Genomic DNA, 17,202 nt, shown 5'->3' with positions numbered 1-17,202 from the left:
AGAGAGAGGGAGCAAAAGAAACTTGGAGAGAGAAAGACAGAAAGAGAGAGAGAGAGAGGAAGATAGAGAAATCGAGGTAAAGAGAGGGGGAGCGAACGACCTTTTCATCAAAATCTACTACCCATAATAAAATATTACATGTTTGTATAAATAGTCCAGTGCCCAGCTGAATACATATATAGAAATATAAATATAGTCACTGTACATATGTAAATCTGTAGGTACATATATAAATATACATACCCAAGTATGTAGGTACATAAGTATAAGGTAAATTAAAATATAGGGTGGCCTATCTGCATATCATTTTATCCGAATAAGAGCCTCTTTAATCCAGGCTACTATAATTAGGTACTAATAGTGTGGTCAAATTCTCAAACAATGTTGAAGATGAAATCCGAATAAGAGCCTCTTTAATCCAGGCTACTATAATTAGGTACTAATAGTGTGGTCAAATTCTCAAACAATGTTGAAGATGAAATACATATTTCAAACCTCAGTTTGGAGGTATGAAAACTCCGATAAGACAAAATAACAGAAAAGTCAAAAGACAATATAATAGAGGCTTTATTCTAGGGACCAAGGATTCCAATAGAACTTTCAAACCTCAGTTTGGAGGTATGAAAACTCCGATAAGACAAAATAACAGAAAAGTCAAAAGACAAAATAATAGAGGCTTTATTCTAGGGACCAAGGATTCCAATAGAACAGTTGCGCTTCCTTGGGTGATGTTTCCAAGTTATAGAGCAAAATGCCTGAGAGAGCCTCGCATAAACCGTCTGCAATATGGCAATGTTTTCACAGGAAAATGAAACCTTAATGTCAACATTGCTTCACGTATTCAATGTACTTAACTGCTCAACTGTGCGGATAAAAAGTAAGTTCCGTCGAAACGGACGGGTAAGTGATGGTTTTACGTAGGTATGTAGCTCCACCAGTTTGAATTCAGTTCGTGTCTGTTTGTGACACGAAAAGTCTCCAAAAGTAGAAAACTTGACTAACACCTCCTACAATTTTTGCTCATCATTATAAAACTTCAGTTACCTATAGTAACTGTTCATGGAACTTTATTCTTGGATGTCGAGATTGTTGGTTCAAGTCCAAGTCAAGTCAGAAAATTTAGGGTGGTGTTTATTAATCGAGGAACGACATTTGTGACAAACATAGCGTTTTTTTTTAAAGAGGTTTGACAGAGGGAACTGTAACTGCTATGGTCTTATCGTCCCGAAATCGAAGAGAGAAGGAAGACAGGATAGGAGAAAGCCAGCCGTTCCGAGGACAAACATTATTCGTTCAGGATAAAATCCGCCTCGGGCGAGAATCGAACCCGCGGCTTAGCGTTTACAAGGCAGACGCAATACCAACTAAGCTAACTAGGCTGGCATAAAATGACTTTACAGGATTACATTAGTGCTGCTTTGCAATTGCACTCCTTGAATACCTATAAGGACTACCAACTAAGCTAACTAGGCTGGCATAAAATGACTTTACAGGATTACATTAGTGCTGCTTTGCAATTGCACTCCTTGAATACCTACAGCTTAGCTGATAGAAGAAATCATTCCTCCAAAGGGCTCCAATAGGTTTTAAAGGGCCCCTTTAGGCCCTTTTTCTTGTTCAGGTCTACGGTCTTTAGAGACTTCTTTAGTACCTAACTGTTTTAATGTCAGGCAGGACAGATTATTTTTTCAGATTAAATCATTATTGTTTTAAATATTTATTTATAATTTTATACTTTTTCTTGTTCAGGTCTACGGTTTTTAGATAATGGACTTCTTTAGTACCTACCTATAACTATTTTAAAAGATTTCTGTACAGTTTAGCTGATGTCAGGCAGGACAGATTATTTTTCAGATTAAACCATTATTGTTTGAAATATTTATACTCTAGCACTCTAACTGACACATTAAATAATTTCTGCAAGAGAGCGAAAGGCTCTCGTGAAAAATTTAATGGAAAAATTACTCTCAAATCTAATTTCCAGTTTCCTATGTGTATGGAGAGAAACTTGAATGCATGTAGATATAAATTATTCGTCACTATTCGAGAGTACAAGGATGTATGTGTGTGAACTCTCTTTCTCTCTCACACACACTCTTTCCAATCTCCCTTCTATCTTTTCTCTTTTTCTTCTCTTTCTCTCATACATACTCTTTCCCTCGACGTTCTCAATCCCTCTCTCTTCTATCTTTTCTCTTTCTCCTTCTCCTCTATCTTTTCTCTTTCTCCTCTCTCTCTTTCTTCCTCGTCCTCTTTTTTTTCTCTTCTCTAGCTTTTTCTCTGTCTGTTCCACGTCCCCATTTATCTTTCCCTCTCGCTTTACCTTCCGAGAATTCCCTAAATCTGCCTTTCCCTTCCCGCCTCTCTCTCTCTCCCTCCCAATTTCCGGTTTCCTATGTGTATGGAGAGAAACTTGAATGCATGTAGATATAAATTATCCATCACTATCCAAGAGTACAAGGAAGTATGTGTGTGAATATCCTTTTTCACTGTATTACTCCTAATTTGAAAATATCTCTGTTAATGGAATTTTACACAGTCGTAAGTTTCTCAATTTTCCATGCCTTCTCTCTCTCTCTCTCTCTCTCTCTCTCTTTCTCTCGCTCGTTCCCTTTCCCTACGGAGAGTCCCTCTCTTTCTCTCTCGCTCCCTCACCCTAACCCTCTCCGTTTTCTCTCTCTCCTCTCCCTCCCTCTCCTCCTATTCCTTCTTTATCTTTATCCCTCTCCTTTTCGCTCTCACTCCCTTTCTCTCTCTCCCACCCACCTACCCACCTTTTCTCTCTCTCTCCCCCTATTCCTCCTTTTATATCTCCCCTTCCTTTTCTCTCTCCCTTATCCCCCCCTTCTCTCTCTCTCTCTCTATTTCGAATTTCCCGCCAACTTTACACGCTCATGAAGGCTTAATGGCCTATCTCAGCCCGGTACATAAACACACCCTCTAGCTAACTAAGCGAACCTGTCTTTTGTTCATAATATGGGTACGGGGTGTTGTTAATCACTGAAAACTATTGGTAAGTGGTACTTGTGTTGAAAATGTAGATACATACTTAAGTAGGAGGGGGTTGGAAAAACCCCGTAAAAAGGAAGTAAAGTAGGTCTTAACTGCCTTAATAAAGGATACGCCACTGATATTTTCACTCCTTTCTCTCTCTCCCTCTCTCTCTTCTATCTTGTCTCTCTCTCTCTCCCATGATGTAGAACATTTGCAAATATCCAGAATCCTCTAGGACCTCACAGACGGTATAAAGGGATAAGATGGAAAGTTTTAACAGCGCTACCTAACCCTCTCTTTCTCGCTCGTACACACTCTTTCTCCTATCTTCTCTTCTCTCTCTCTCTCTCTCTCTCTCTTAGTCCCTTTTCTCCCATCTCTCTCTCTCTCTCTCTCGACAAGATACATACGGGCTCAAACTAGCGGTTACCTGCATATTATTACCACCTAACTCTCTACCACCCAACCTAGCTCTCTCTCTCTCTCTCTACCTCTCTCCTAACTCTCTACCACCTAACCTAGCTCTCTCTTTCCGTCGCTATCTCACTCTCTCTCTCTCTCATCTGTATTTCCTTTTCTCTCTCTCTATTTTCCTCTTCCTTTTTCAGACTCAGAGAGAGGGAGCAAAAGAAACTTGGAGAGAGAAAGAGAGAGAGAAAGACAGAAAGAGAGAGAGAGATAGAAAGAGAGAGAGATAAAGATCTAAGTATCTGAATCTAAGTATCTTAGTGGTGATGAAATCTAAGTATCTGAATCTAAGTATCTTAGTGGTGATGAAATCTAAGTATGTATCTGAATCTAAGTATCTTAGTGGTGATGAAATCTAAGTATGAATCTGAATCTAAGTATCTTAGTGGTGATGAAATCTAAGTATCTGAATCTAAGTATCTTAGTGGTGATGAAATTTGAGTATTCACATCTGCTGATCAAATCAGGGCATAGGTACTCACTCCCATTCTACGGCCAGCTACTACTCACTATCAGATAGACCTGACAGGTACACCTGATCATGTCCGCCTGTCAAGTCTACCTGATACCTGATGAGCACACACACTAGCAGGTAGGCCTGACAGGTACGGCTGAAAAAGTCCACCTATCAGGTCTAACTGATGAGCACACACACTATCAGGTAGACCTGATCAGGTCCTACCTGTTCAGAGAGCCGCAATAGATTGACCGTCAGGTCTACCTGATAGTGAGTGGCTGGCCTTAGGGTAGGGATTAGGACTCTCTTCCGCCTTTTTTTAAAGAGGTTTGACAGAGGGAACTGTAACTGCTATAGTCTTATCGTCCCGAAATCGAAGAGAGAGAAAGAAGATAGGATAGGAGAAAGCCAGCAGTTCCGGGAACGAAGATTATCCCATCAGGATAAAATCCGACCTGTTTAGAGAGCCGCAATAGATTGACCGTCAGGTCTACCTGATAGTGAGTGGCTGGCCTTAGGGTAGGGATTAGGACTCTCTTCCTCCTTTTTTTTAAAAAAGAGGTTTGACAGAGGGAACTGTAACTGCTAAGGTCTTATAGTACCGAAATCGAAGAGAGAGAAAGAAGATAGGATAGGAGAAAGCCAGCAGTTCCGGGAACGAAGATTATCACATCAGGATAAAATCCGCCCCGGGTGGTAATTGAACCCGCAGCCTAGTGCTTACAAAGCAGACGCGCTACCAAGTAAGCTAACTCTAGGCTGGCTCTCTTCCTTAGTTCATGACTGACCAAGGATTCCAATAGAACAGTTGCGCTTCCTTGGGTGATGTTTCCAAGTTATAGAGCAGGAAAAATGAGGACCAACGGAATTTTTCTTTTTCTTCTACAACTTCTAGATCCCGAGATAAATCGATTTTAAAAATACCGGTAAATCGTGAACTTTGACGCCACGGTATACGCTCGCGTACACGATGACGTCACATAAAATAGAGGTTTGACAGAGGGAACTGTAACTGCTAAGGTCTTATCGTCCCGAAATCGAAGAGAGAAGGAAGATAGGATAGGAGAAAGCCAGCAGTTCCGGGAACGAAGATTATCCCATCAGGATAAAATCCGCCCCGGGCGGTAATTGAACCCGCGGCCTAGGGCTTACAAAGCAGACGCGCTACCAAGTAAGCTAACTCTAGGGTGGCTCTCTTCCTTAGTTCATGACATATGTAGGTCCTACCTGTTCGGAGAGCCGCAATAGATTGAGCGTCAGGTTGATACTGCGGGTCTCGCTGTAGTACACCGTGTAGCCCCAGGCCGACCCACACCACTGGCCGGTAGACGGCCGGGCCTCCTCCTGAATGGCCATGTGCCCGTCCGGACATCCGTCACTAGTGTAGGAGATAAACTTCCACACCACTGGCCGGTAGACGGCCGGGCCTCCTCCTGAATGGCCATGTGCCCATCCGGACATCCGTCACTAGTGTAGGAGATAAACTTCCCTACAGTGAACGTGTCGAAAGTAATCTGAAACAAATAGAATAGAATATTAGGCTATTAGAATAAAATAAGGATAGAATATAATTGGGATATTAAAATAGAAGAGAATTAGGATAGAATAGAATAGAATTGGGATATTAGAATAGAATAGAACGGAATTAGGATATTGGAATGGAATAGAATTAGGATATAATGGGATTTTAGAAATTAGAATAGAATACAATACCTAGTTTAGAAATAGGATAGAATATAATAGCTATAATATACTAGTACTAAAAGTCTGACATGTGACCAAGACAACAATCTGAGATTAAACTTGATTCAACTATTGGATTAAGATTAAGCGATCTGATTGGTTGATTCAACCACTAAAACAATGCCAAGGTTGATTTTTTTTTTGTTTAATTATCATATTTGGTAGGTAAAAAAAAGTTGAACAGTGTTTCCCCCCCAAAATTTCCCCTCCAAAATATGGCACTAATCCTCCCGAAAATATGACATTAAAGTTCGCCCCAGTTGACATGCTACGGACCATGCTATGTCATACTATGACATGCTACTGACGCTTGAATTTCTGACACGACTGATAGGTACAGGCAAAATATAATTGAATTATGAAGAGAATTTCGCCTGGTTGATGTGGTCTAGAAACCCAATATGAAATTTGGCCTAATACCCATCAGACCGAGCACTGCTATTTTTGTCGAAATATTACCTACAGGGTGAACCGGTGCATAAAAAGCCCACTCCGAGGCTTAGGTGTAGGGGCAAACAGCCCTAATGGATGGGTAAATAGACTATTGAGTGGAAGGTTACCACTTGGTGAGGTTAACACCTAACCCTTAGAGCTCCATTTTTATGTGGTCAAATTCTCAAATAAATGAGGATAAAATTCCATGCCTCGGCTGGAATCGGATCCACACCCCTCTGATTACCAGGCGAGCGTCTTGACTACTACACTACCGAGGCAAGGCGACTTCTACAGGGTGACTTGGGTTATAGCTATGATGATATTTTGATAAATTGTTTGACTGTTAAAAAGAGTTACAGATGGCGTCATGGTCGCTGAATTCTGGTACACAGGAGAAAACACTGTGTGGGCGTGAAACTGTGCGATTTTTTTTGTACAGTGTGTTCCGGGCACCCTGTATATTGTTTCTATATCCTGCGGTCTGGTTTGATGTATTTCATGTGATCTCTATCTCTCTTCCTTTCTCTCTCTCTCGATTTCATGTGACTCTCTATCGCCTCCTTGCCTTTCTCTCTCACTCTCTCTCTTCCCGTTTCTCTCTCTTCTCTAGGGAGAGGATACATTTTGTAATATTTACAAATTAAAATTCATAACTCTGACGTAGGAGAGAGAGAGAGCTGCCGAGTAGACAAGAGAGAAAGACCAAGAGAGAGAGAGCGGATGAGCACAGAGAGAGAGAGACAGAAGGAAAATCAGTGCTCCTAACTTTAAGGGGAAACAGGCGTCAGTTTCAAGGTATTAGGGTTTGGATTCCTGAACGGGAAGGGTTAATCTTGACTTAGGGACTAGTTCTCCTGAAGTTATGCATAAATGGAGATAGGGAGGGAGAGAGAGAGAGAGAGAGACAGAAAGAGAGAGAAAGAGAGCGGGAGAGAGAGAGAGAAAGTGAGGAGAGGAGAAAGACAGAAAGAAAAGAGAGGGATAGAGAGAAATAAGACATAGGGGAATAAAATTTAGGTACCTAAGTGAATAAAGGTAGAAGGATGGGTGGGAGGAAGAAAAGAAAAAGAGAGAGAGAGAGATGAACATGAAAGAATAGAATAAAATAAAATAATAGAACTGGGAAAATATAAAGAAACATAAAAATAGATTTTTTACGTTTTTCTCCCTTCATCTTTCTCTCTCTCTTTCTTTCCCTCCCCCTATTCTTTCTCTCTCTCTCTCTCTCTCTCTCTCTCTCTCTGTGTGATACCTGTATGTGATGTTGAAAGAGAAAAGAGAGAGAGCGGAGAGAGAGAGAGAGAGAGAGAGAGAGAGAGAGAGAGAGAGAGAGAGAGATGTACATGAAAGAATAGAATAAAATAATAGAACCGGGAAAATATAAAGAAACATGAAAATAGATTTTTTACGTTTTTCTCTCCCTCTATCTTTCTTTCCCTCCCCCTATTCTTTCTCTCTGTGTGTGTGTGATACCTGTATGTGATGTTGAAAGAGAAAGAGAAAAGAGAGAGAGAGCGAGAGAGCGAGAAAGAAAGACAGAGAGAAGGGAGGGAGAGAGATTACGAAATAAATAATTCATCTGTCTGTTCCACGTCCCAATTTATCTTTCCCTCTCGCTTTACCTTCCGAAAATTCCCTAAATCTGCCTTTCCCTTCCCGCCTCTCTTTCTCTCTCCCTCTCCCTCCTTTTTCACTGTATTACTCCTAATTTGAAAATATCTCTGTTAATGGAATTTTACACAGTCGTAAGTTTCTCAATTTTCCATGCCTTCTATCTCTCTCTCTCTCTCTCTCTCTCTCTCTCGCTCGTTCCCTTTCCCTACGGAGAGTCCCTCTTTTTCTCCACCCCTCTCTTTCTTTCTCGCTCCCTCACCCTAACCCTCTCCCTTTTCTCTAAATAATTCAGTAACACGAACAGAAAAGAGAAGAAGATAAAAGCAGATAAAACATTTAGAGAGTGTGAGAGATAGAGATAAAAAGAGAAAAGAGAGCGATAGAGATGGAAATACAAATAGACTAAGAGGAGACAGAGAGAGGGGGAAGAAGAAAGAGAAAGCGGGAGGGATAGGAAGAGAAAGGAAGGAGAAAATAATTCAGTAACACGAACAGAAAAGAGAAGAAGATAAAAGCAGATAAAACATTTAGAGAGTGTGAGAGATAGAGATAAAAAGAGAGCGATAGAGATGGAAATACAAATAGATAAAGAGGAGACAGAGAGAGAGAGGGAAGAAGAAAGAGAAAGAGGGAGGGAGAGAAAAAGGAAGGGAGAGGGGGGAGGAGGAGGAGGAGAAAGAAAAAGTGAGAAATGAAAAGGAACGAGCGAGAGTGAGAGAGAAGAGCTATAAAAAAGAGAAGGAGGGAGATGAATTTGTGTGTTAAAGTTTTTATTTTTGTGAGAAAAAAGAGAGAGAGAGCTAGAAACCAGGTTCAAAGAGGGAGAGAGAAAATTCATGTCACCCATGGTGGTTGTGAGTGAGATTTCTTGTGAGAGAGAGATGGAATTATGTTCGACTGAGGAGGAGAAGAAAAAGGAAAAGAAGACTAGATGAGGTCAACAAAAGGAGAGGGAGAGAGAGGAGAGAGAAATAACATAGATAATTAGAAATAAGTAACCATTGTAGAGAGAGAGAGAGAGGGAAGAAAGATGAAAAACACCCCCGTTTCTGAGAAAGGTGTCAAATTTTCAAAAACTTCACAAGAACATAATCAAGTAGTCAAAATTTGGCACCTCTAACAGTCTAACAGCCCCCCCTTGGGCCCCGACCCCTTTGAAGAGTCAAAGCTTTGATATTTGATCCCCCAAGATTTCGTTTACCTCAAGGTTCCCGCCCGGGGCGAATTTTATCCTGAAAAGATAAGGTTCGTTCTCGGAACGGCTGGCTTTCTTCTAACCACCTGACCTGTCCTTCTCAAGGCAGTCATACAAATAAAAAACTACTTTAGTGCATGTTGCATACACAGATAGTTTCAAGGCGTTCACAAAAATAGAAAACCTGTTGATGCACGGAGCAATTCTGCAATTTGTATGAACGCCGTTTAACTATTTATGTATGCAACGTACAACACATCAAATTAATTAGTAATAAATTGGTTAATCCTGATAACATGGGAAGTAGGAAATAATTTGGATTTTGGTACATTCCTAATTCCTAGCCAATAGAACAGTTGCGCTTCCTTGGGTGATGTTTGCAAGTAGTTATAGAGCAGGAAAAATGAGGACCAACGGAATTTTTCTTTTTTTCTACGACTTCTAGATCCCGAGATAAATCGATTTAAAAAATACCGGTAAATCGTGAACTTTGACGTCACGGTATACGCTCGCGTAAACGATGACGTCACATCAAACGTTCCAAGCAAAGTTCCCTCGCAGGCAGCAGATTAATGTGTTTGTGCGCATACGTTTCTGCGCATTTCTTTCTGCTCCTCCGCCAGCGTGCTTGCATACTGGCGCTACCTAGTGAGGCAACTGCCTGAAGTCTGACGTCACACATCTTTGAACTCATTCATTAGAACGCTAAATGATAAATGTTCCAAGCAAAGTTCCCTCGCAGGCAGCAGATTAATTTGTTTGTGCGCATACGTTTCTGCGCATTTCTTTCTGCTCCTCCGCCGGCGTGCTTGCATACTGGCGCTACCTAGTGAGGCAACTGCCTGAAGTCTGACGTCACACATCTTTGAACTCTTTCATTAGAACACTAAATGATAATTGAAAAATGTTCCAAGCAAAGTTCCCTCGCAGGCAGCAGATTAATTTGTTTGTGCGCATACGTTTCTGCGCATTTCTTTCTGCTCCTCCGCCAGCGTGCTTGCATACTGGCGCTACCTAGTGAGACAACTGCTTGAAGTCTGACGTCATACATCTTCGAACTCCATTAGAACGCTAAATGATGATTGAATTTTCGACCTTTTACAGTTATTTTTTCGTTTGACCTCAGATTTGGATTTTTCACAACTTTTTACATAGAAATCGAACATTAATTTATTAATAATTTTTACCCATTTGCAACTGCTCCATTCCAATTCCCAAGGTAGGTAGGTATGCTAAGGCCCACGAATCAAATTGAACCCACGGCCTCCTGATTACCAGGCGAGCGTCTTGACCACCACACCACCGAGGCAGTATGATCCTACATTACCTACATATTACTCGTACATTACATTGGAATGGGGGTCTTTTCTGACGAAATCCCTATGTGCAGAGTCCAGTATGTAGGACTAACAATACAGGCAATTGACAAAATATTACATAATGGCAACACCCTATTACATTATAAACACTGTATGAAATAACAAAAGTGATGTAAAGGTAGGTAGGTATGCTAAGGCCCACGAATCAAATTGAACCCACGGTCTCCTGATTACCAGGCGAGCGTCTTGACCACCACACCACCGAGGCAGTATGATCCTATATTACCTACATATTACTCGTACATTATATTACATTGGAATGGGGGTCTTTTCTGACGAAATCCCTATGTGCAGAGTCCAGTATGTAGGACTTTTGCACCCCCACACAGTATATTAAAACGGGGAAAATTTTCAACCCAAATCCAATTACGTCTGAAAATTTTACCACCCGAAATCTCTCCTGCAAAGACCTCTCCAGTGGCGTAAGAGGTATAAACAGTGTAAACCCATATAGGTCCATAAAGTATGCCAATCTGCTGGTGTTTTTACACACCATTTTATGAATTCTCGCTCTCAAGTCAGACTGAAATATTTTTTTGGTAATCAAGCATTTGGAATTGATGCTTCAGTGCAGCTTGGGAGCCAGTCTTTTGTGCATAATATGGGTACGAGGTGTTGTTACCACACCACTGGCCGGTAGACGGCCGGGCCTCCTCCTGAATGGCCATGTGCCCATCCGGACATCCGTCACTAGTGTAGGAGATAAACTTTCCTACAGTGAACGTGTCGAAAGTAAGCTGAAACAAATAGAATAGAATTAGGCTATTAGAATAAAATAAGGATAGAATATAATTGGGATATTAGAATAGAAGAGAATTAGGATAGAATAGAATAGAATTGGGATATTAGAATAGAATAGAATTAGGAGAGAATAGAACGGAATTGGGATATTAGAATAGAATAGAACGGAATTGGGATATTGGAATGGAATAGAATTAGGATATAATGGGATTTTAGAAAATAGAATAGAATACAATACCTAGTTTAGAAATAGGATAGAATATACATAATAGCTATAATATACTAGTACTAAAAGTCTGACATGTGACCAAGACAACAATCTGAGATTAAACTTGATTCAACTCTTGGATTAAGCGATCTGATTGGTTGATTCAACCACTAAAACAATGCCAAGGTTGATTTTTTTTATGTTTAATTATCATATTTGGTAGGTAAAAAAAAGTTGAGCAGTGTTCATTTCCCCTCCAAAATATGCCACTAATCCCCCCGAAAATATGACATCAAAGTTCGCCCCAGTTGACATGCTACGGCCCATGCTATGTCATACTATGACATGCTACTGACGCTTGAATTTCTGACACGACTGATAGGTACAGGCAAAATATAATTGAATTATGAAGTTCGCCTGGTTGATGTGGTCTAGAAACCCAATATAAAATTTGGCCTAATACCCATCAGACCGAGCACTGCCATTTTTGTCGAAATATTACCTACAGGGTGAACCGGTGGATAAAAAGCACACTCCGAGGCTTAGGTGTAGGGGCAAACAGCCCTAATGGATGGGTAAAGCTTCTAGGGTAAGTGTACCATTTTTTCGCCCACCTAAAAAACGTACCATTTATTGGCCCACCTGTACCATACGCCACATAAGTCTGAACTGGACGAAATTTTTCAAGATCCAATTTCACCAAAAGAAAGGGCTTAAAGACTGCTATCGAACCAGTGCTATTCAAAAATTGTAGTCATAAAAACAAAAATTAGAAAAATAAATGTGGGCACTGGGCAGGTGGGCCAATAAATGGTACGTTTTTTAGGTGGGCTTACACTTACCCTACGAATCTACAATAATAGACTATTGAGTGGAAGGTTACCACTTGGCGAGGTTAACACCGGAGGCGTTCTCTACCACCTAACCCTTAGAGCTCCATTATTATGTGGTCAAATTCTCAAATAAATGAGGATAAAATTCCATGCCTCGGCTGGAATCGGATCCACACCCCTCTGATTACCAGGCGAGCGTCTTGACCACTACACTACCGAGGCAAGGCGACTTCTACAGGGTGACTTGGGTTATAGCTATGATGATATTTTGATAAATTGTTTGACTGTTAAAAAGAGTTACAGATGGCGTCATGGTCGCTGAATTCTGGTACACAGGAGAAAACACTGTGTGGGCGTGAAACTGTGCGATTTTTTTTGTACAGTGTGTTCCGGGCACCTTGTATATTGTTTCTATATCCTGCGGTCTGGTTTGATGGATTTCATGTGATCTCTATCTCTCTTCCTTTCTCTCTCTCTCTCTCCCTCTCTCTCCCGTTTCTCTCTCTTTCTATGGGAGAGGATACATTTTGTAATATTGCAAATTAAAATTCATAACTCTGACGTAGAGAGAGAGAGTGCGGGCACCCTGTATATTGTTTCTATATCCTGCGGTCTGGTTTGATGGATTTCATGTGATCTCTATCTCTCTTCCTTTCTCTCTCTCTCCCTCTCTCTCCCGTTTCTCTCTCTTTCTAGGGGAGAGGATACATTTTGTAATATTACAAATTAAAATTCATAACTCTGACGTAGAGAGAAAGAGTGGGTGGAGAGAGAGAGAGAGAGGGGAAAAAACAGGTCCTAACTTAAAGGGGAACAGGGTCAGTTTCAGGGAGTAGGGTTTGGATTCCTGAACGGGAAGGGTTAATCTTGACTTAGGGACTAGTTCTCCTAAAGTTATGCATAAATGGAGATAGGGAGGGAGGGAGAGAGAGAGAGACAGAAAGAGAGGGGGAGAGAGGGAAAGAGAAAGAGAGGGGGAGAGAGAGAAAGTGAGAAGAGAAAGACAGAAAGAAAAGAGAGGGAGAGAAAGAAACAAGACATAGGGGAATAAAATTTAGGTACCTAAGTGAATAAAGGTAGAAGGATGGGTGGGAGGAAGGAGGAAGAAGAAAAGAAAAAGAAAGAGAGAGAGAGGGGGGAGAGAGAGATACAGAGAGAGAGAAAGAAAGAGAGAGAGAGATGCACATGAAAGAATAGAATAGAATAAAATAAAATAATAGAACTGGGAAAATATATAAAGAAACATGAAAATAGATTTTTTACGTTTTACTCTCCCTCTATCTTTCTTTCTCTTTCTTTCCCTCCCCCTATTCTCTCTCTCTCTCTCTCTCTCTCTCTCTGTGTGTGATACCTGTATGTGATGTTGAAAGAGAAAAAAGAGAGAGCGAGAAAGAAAGACAGAGAGAAGGGAGGGAGAGAGATTACGAAATAAATAATTCAGTAACACGAACAGAAATGAGAAGAAGATAAAAGCAGATAAAACATTTAGAGAGTGTGTGAGAGAGAGAGATAAAGAGAAAAAAGAGAGCGATAGAGATGGAAATACAAATAGATAAAGAGGAGACAGAGAGAGGGAAGAAGAAAGAGAAAGAGGGAGGGATAGGAAGAGAATTTGACACGACTGATAGGTACAGGCAAAATATAATTGAATTATGAAGAGAATTTCGCCTGGTTGATGTGGTCTAGAAACCCAATATAAAATTTGGCCTAATACCCATCAGACCGAGCACTGCTATTTTTGTCGAAATATTACCTACAGGGTGAACCAGTGCACAAAAAGCCCACTCCGAGGCTTAGGTGTAGGGGCAAACAGCCCTAATGGATGGGTAAAGCTTCTACGAATCTACAATAATAGACTATTGAGTGGAAGGTTACCACTTGGTGAGGTTAACACCTAACCCTTAGAGCTCCATTTTTATGTGGTCAAATTCTCAAATAAATGAGGATAAAATTCCATGCCTCGGCGGGAATCGGATCCACACCCTAAAACCCCGTAAAAAGGAAGTAAAGTAGGTCTTAACTGCCTTAATAAAGGATACGCCACTGATATTTTCACTCCTTTCTCTCTCTCCCCCTCTCTCTCTCTTCTATATATCTTGTCTCTCTCTCTCTTCTATCTTGTCTCTCTCTCTCCCATGATGTAGAACATTTGCAAATGTCCAGAATCCTCTAGGACCTCACAGACGGTATAAAGGGATAAGCTGGAAAGTTTTAACAGCGCTACCTAACCCTCTCTTTCTCGCTCGAACACACTCTTTCTCCTATCTTCTCTTCTCTCTCTTAGTCCCTTTTCTCCTATCCTCCAAAGTCAGAGTCTAGAATTTCCAGATAAAGTAGTTTTTGCACATAAGTTCTCTCCAAAACCTTCATACTTGATATAACGTACATGATTTCCAGGGAAAGTTTATGATTTGAAACGACAAGTGGGGAAAGAGGGAAGGAGAAAGAGGAGGAGAAAAGGAGGAGAAGGAGAAAAGGAGGAGAAGGAAGATAAAAGGAAGAGAGGGGAAGGAAGGGAGAAGGATAAAAGAAAAGGAGGAGAAAGAGAGGAGGAAGAGGAGGAGACGGAAGATAGAGGGAGAGGAGGAGAGGGGAAAGAGTTAGAGGAGGAGGAGAAAGTATGAGGAAGAGGAGAAAGGGAGGGGATGAGAAAGAACAGGAAGGGAGAGGATGAGAAAGAGGAAGAAGGGAAAAGAGGAGGAGGAAAGAAGAGAAATGAGCGGAAAGGAAGAGGGAGAAGAGAGAGAGGAAGGATTGGAAGGAAGGATAAAGGAGAGGAGAGAAAAGATAAAATGAAGGAAGAGGAGAAAAAGAGGAATAAAGAGGGAGAGGAGTGGGAGAAGAGAAAGAACAAGAAAGAAGGGAGGAAGAAATGAGGGAGAAAGGAGGAAATAAGGGAGAAAGAGGGAGGGCGATAGGGGTTAGAGGGAGAAAGAAAGGTATTTCTGTGTTATTTAGAGAAAAGTTCCCAACGAGTTTGGAAAAGGGAAAAAACTTTCGATTCCTTGTGTACAGGGTGTGGCAGTAGACTCGGGATCTAGAGATTAGTAGTTCGAGACTAGGTCAAGTACACAGAATTTATAGAGATATTGTGTGCTGCTGAAGTAATACCAATCTTTTATATCAGCGGTTCCCAAACTTATTTCTATGTGGCCCTTTTTTTAAAGCTCCGAAGATATGCAAGGGAAAAAATCCCACTTATTTGTCCCACCGGATGCCACTGGTATTTGTGTGAAGGAAAGACGAGCTAGGCAAGAATGAAAATTGTAAGGATAAGCAAAGTAAAACAAAAGAAGAAGAAAAACAAGGAGAAGACAAAGAAGGGCAGGACAAATAGGAGAAAGAAAAAAGAAGACAAATAAAATGAGCAAGAGGGAAAGGGAAAAAATCGGAGAAGAATTCAAGATGAAATTATATCAAAAAGGAAATAGGGCATTTTTCTGTATGAAAAATCATTGTACCTACGTACATGATTACTGGTAACGTACATAAACTACATATGTGTAAATAAAAAGTTGCTAATATGTACTTGGTTATTAATGCCTACTCATGAAACTGCGCCTGAAATTTGGACCGTAAGCTTTTTTAAATTTCACAATATTACAAAATACAATTTCAGGGTTAAAAGCAAAGCTTTTTACAAGAGGTTGGGGGGGGGGGGAGAAAAAATCTTCTTCTTTTTCGTGTTTTCTACGAGACAAAAACTACCAGAACAAAAAATGGATGAAGAATGAAAAACATGTTTACAACTCGTCGAAAAGTTCAAACAAGGAAAGTACTTTCAGCGAATTCAGAGCCTTTTTCGCTAGGCCCTTTGTTCACTAATGTAAACAACTATTTTCCAAGAAAATGAGCCAATAGAAAGTCTTAAATGCGTTGCGAGAATCATAAAAGTAAACTAAACATCTGCTTTGATGACGATGCAGAATACTGCCTAGTTATAGTTTGGGAAGGGGCGTATTTTATTTTGAAGAAACAAGGTTCGTCCTCGGAAGGCCGGCTTTCTCCTATCCTATCCTCCTCCTGTCTTCGGGATGGAAAGAGCTCCGTTGTTACAATTCCCTCTATCAAACAGCTTTTCTTCTTCTTCTTCTTCTTTTCAGGAAAAAACAAACTTCAAACTTTCTAATAAAGTCATAAATCAAAGCATCCCGAATTAAACTCAAAGAATCTTAAAATATCTCAAAACTCTCAAAAGTCGACTTTGTGTTTTTCGAAAAATATTTCAAGATGCAGTTCGTTTCACAAAAAAACATCTCCAGGAGTCTCTTGTCCGGAGTCACGTAACCTCCGCCCGCTGTAAAAACCAGCACATAATAGGGGCGTTACTCGAACGCCATAGATTACAAGTTTTTCTGGGGGAGGGAAGAGAGAGAGAGGAGAGAGAGAGGGAGGGGGAGAGAGAGAGTTTTTAGTTTATTGTTAAACCATAAATTTCAAATTTTAGCTTGAGAAGTTGGACAGAGTGGGGAAGAGAGGAGGGGGAGGAGGAGAAAGAGGAGGAGGGGGAAGAAGAGGAAGAGAAGGTCTGTAGAGAGATATGGTGAGAGGAAGAGAGAAGACAGGGTGGGATCGAATATGAGGGGGAAGAAGAGGAAGAGAAGGTCTGTAGAGAGATATGGTGAGAGGAAGAGAGAAGACAGGGTGGGATCGAATAGTCAACATGAGACTGAAGGTCAACATAAAGGTGTGTCCAAATATACTCGACCGCTAGTCGATCGACGAGGTGAATCTATGTTGTCGAGACAGTGTGGACGGTTCCGTCAGCATCGATCGACTATGTGTGGACACACCTTAAGACTGAAGTTGCTCTTACCTGTATCAGATCGCCATACTGTGCTCCCCCGGCGGTAAAATTGAGGAAGCAAAGGAAGGGTAATCTGTCCTCACGAGGCCTCCTCACTTCTATCTCGTAACTGGTGCCTATGTCCCCGTAGTAGGTGCGATTACACGCTGAAACGAGAAGAAAAATATTGAGAAATTAGGAAAAATATAGATGAAAAAAAAAGTATTATCTTTTCAAAAATTAAAAGGAAATGAAGGATTAGAGAAAGAGGGAAAGGAGAAAAATGAGAAGAACGATGAGAAGACGAAACGCGTAGGAAAAGACGGAGCAGAATAATTAAGATCAAAAA

Source organism: Diaphorina citri, unplaced genomic scaffold (genome assembly GCF_000475195.1).
Source record: "Diaphorina citri unplaced genomic scaffold, Diaci psyllid genome assembly version 1.1 scaffold1342, whole genome shotgun sequence".
In the NCBI taxonomy this organism is placed as follows: domain Eukaryota; kingdom Metazoa; phylum Arthropoda; class Insecta; order Hemiptera; family Psyllidae; genus Diaphorina; species Diaphorina citri.
This window is presented reverse-complemented; position numbering follows the sequence as displayed.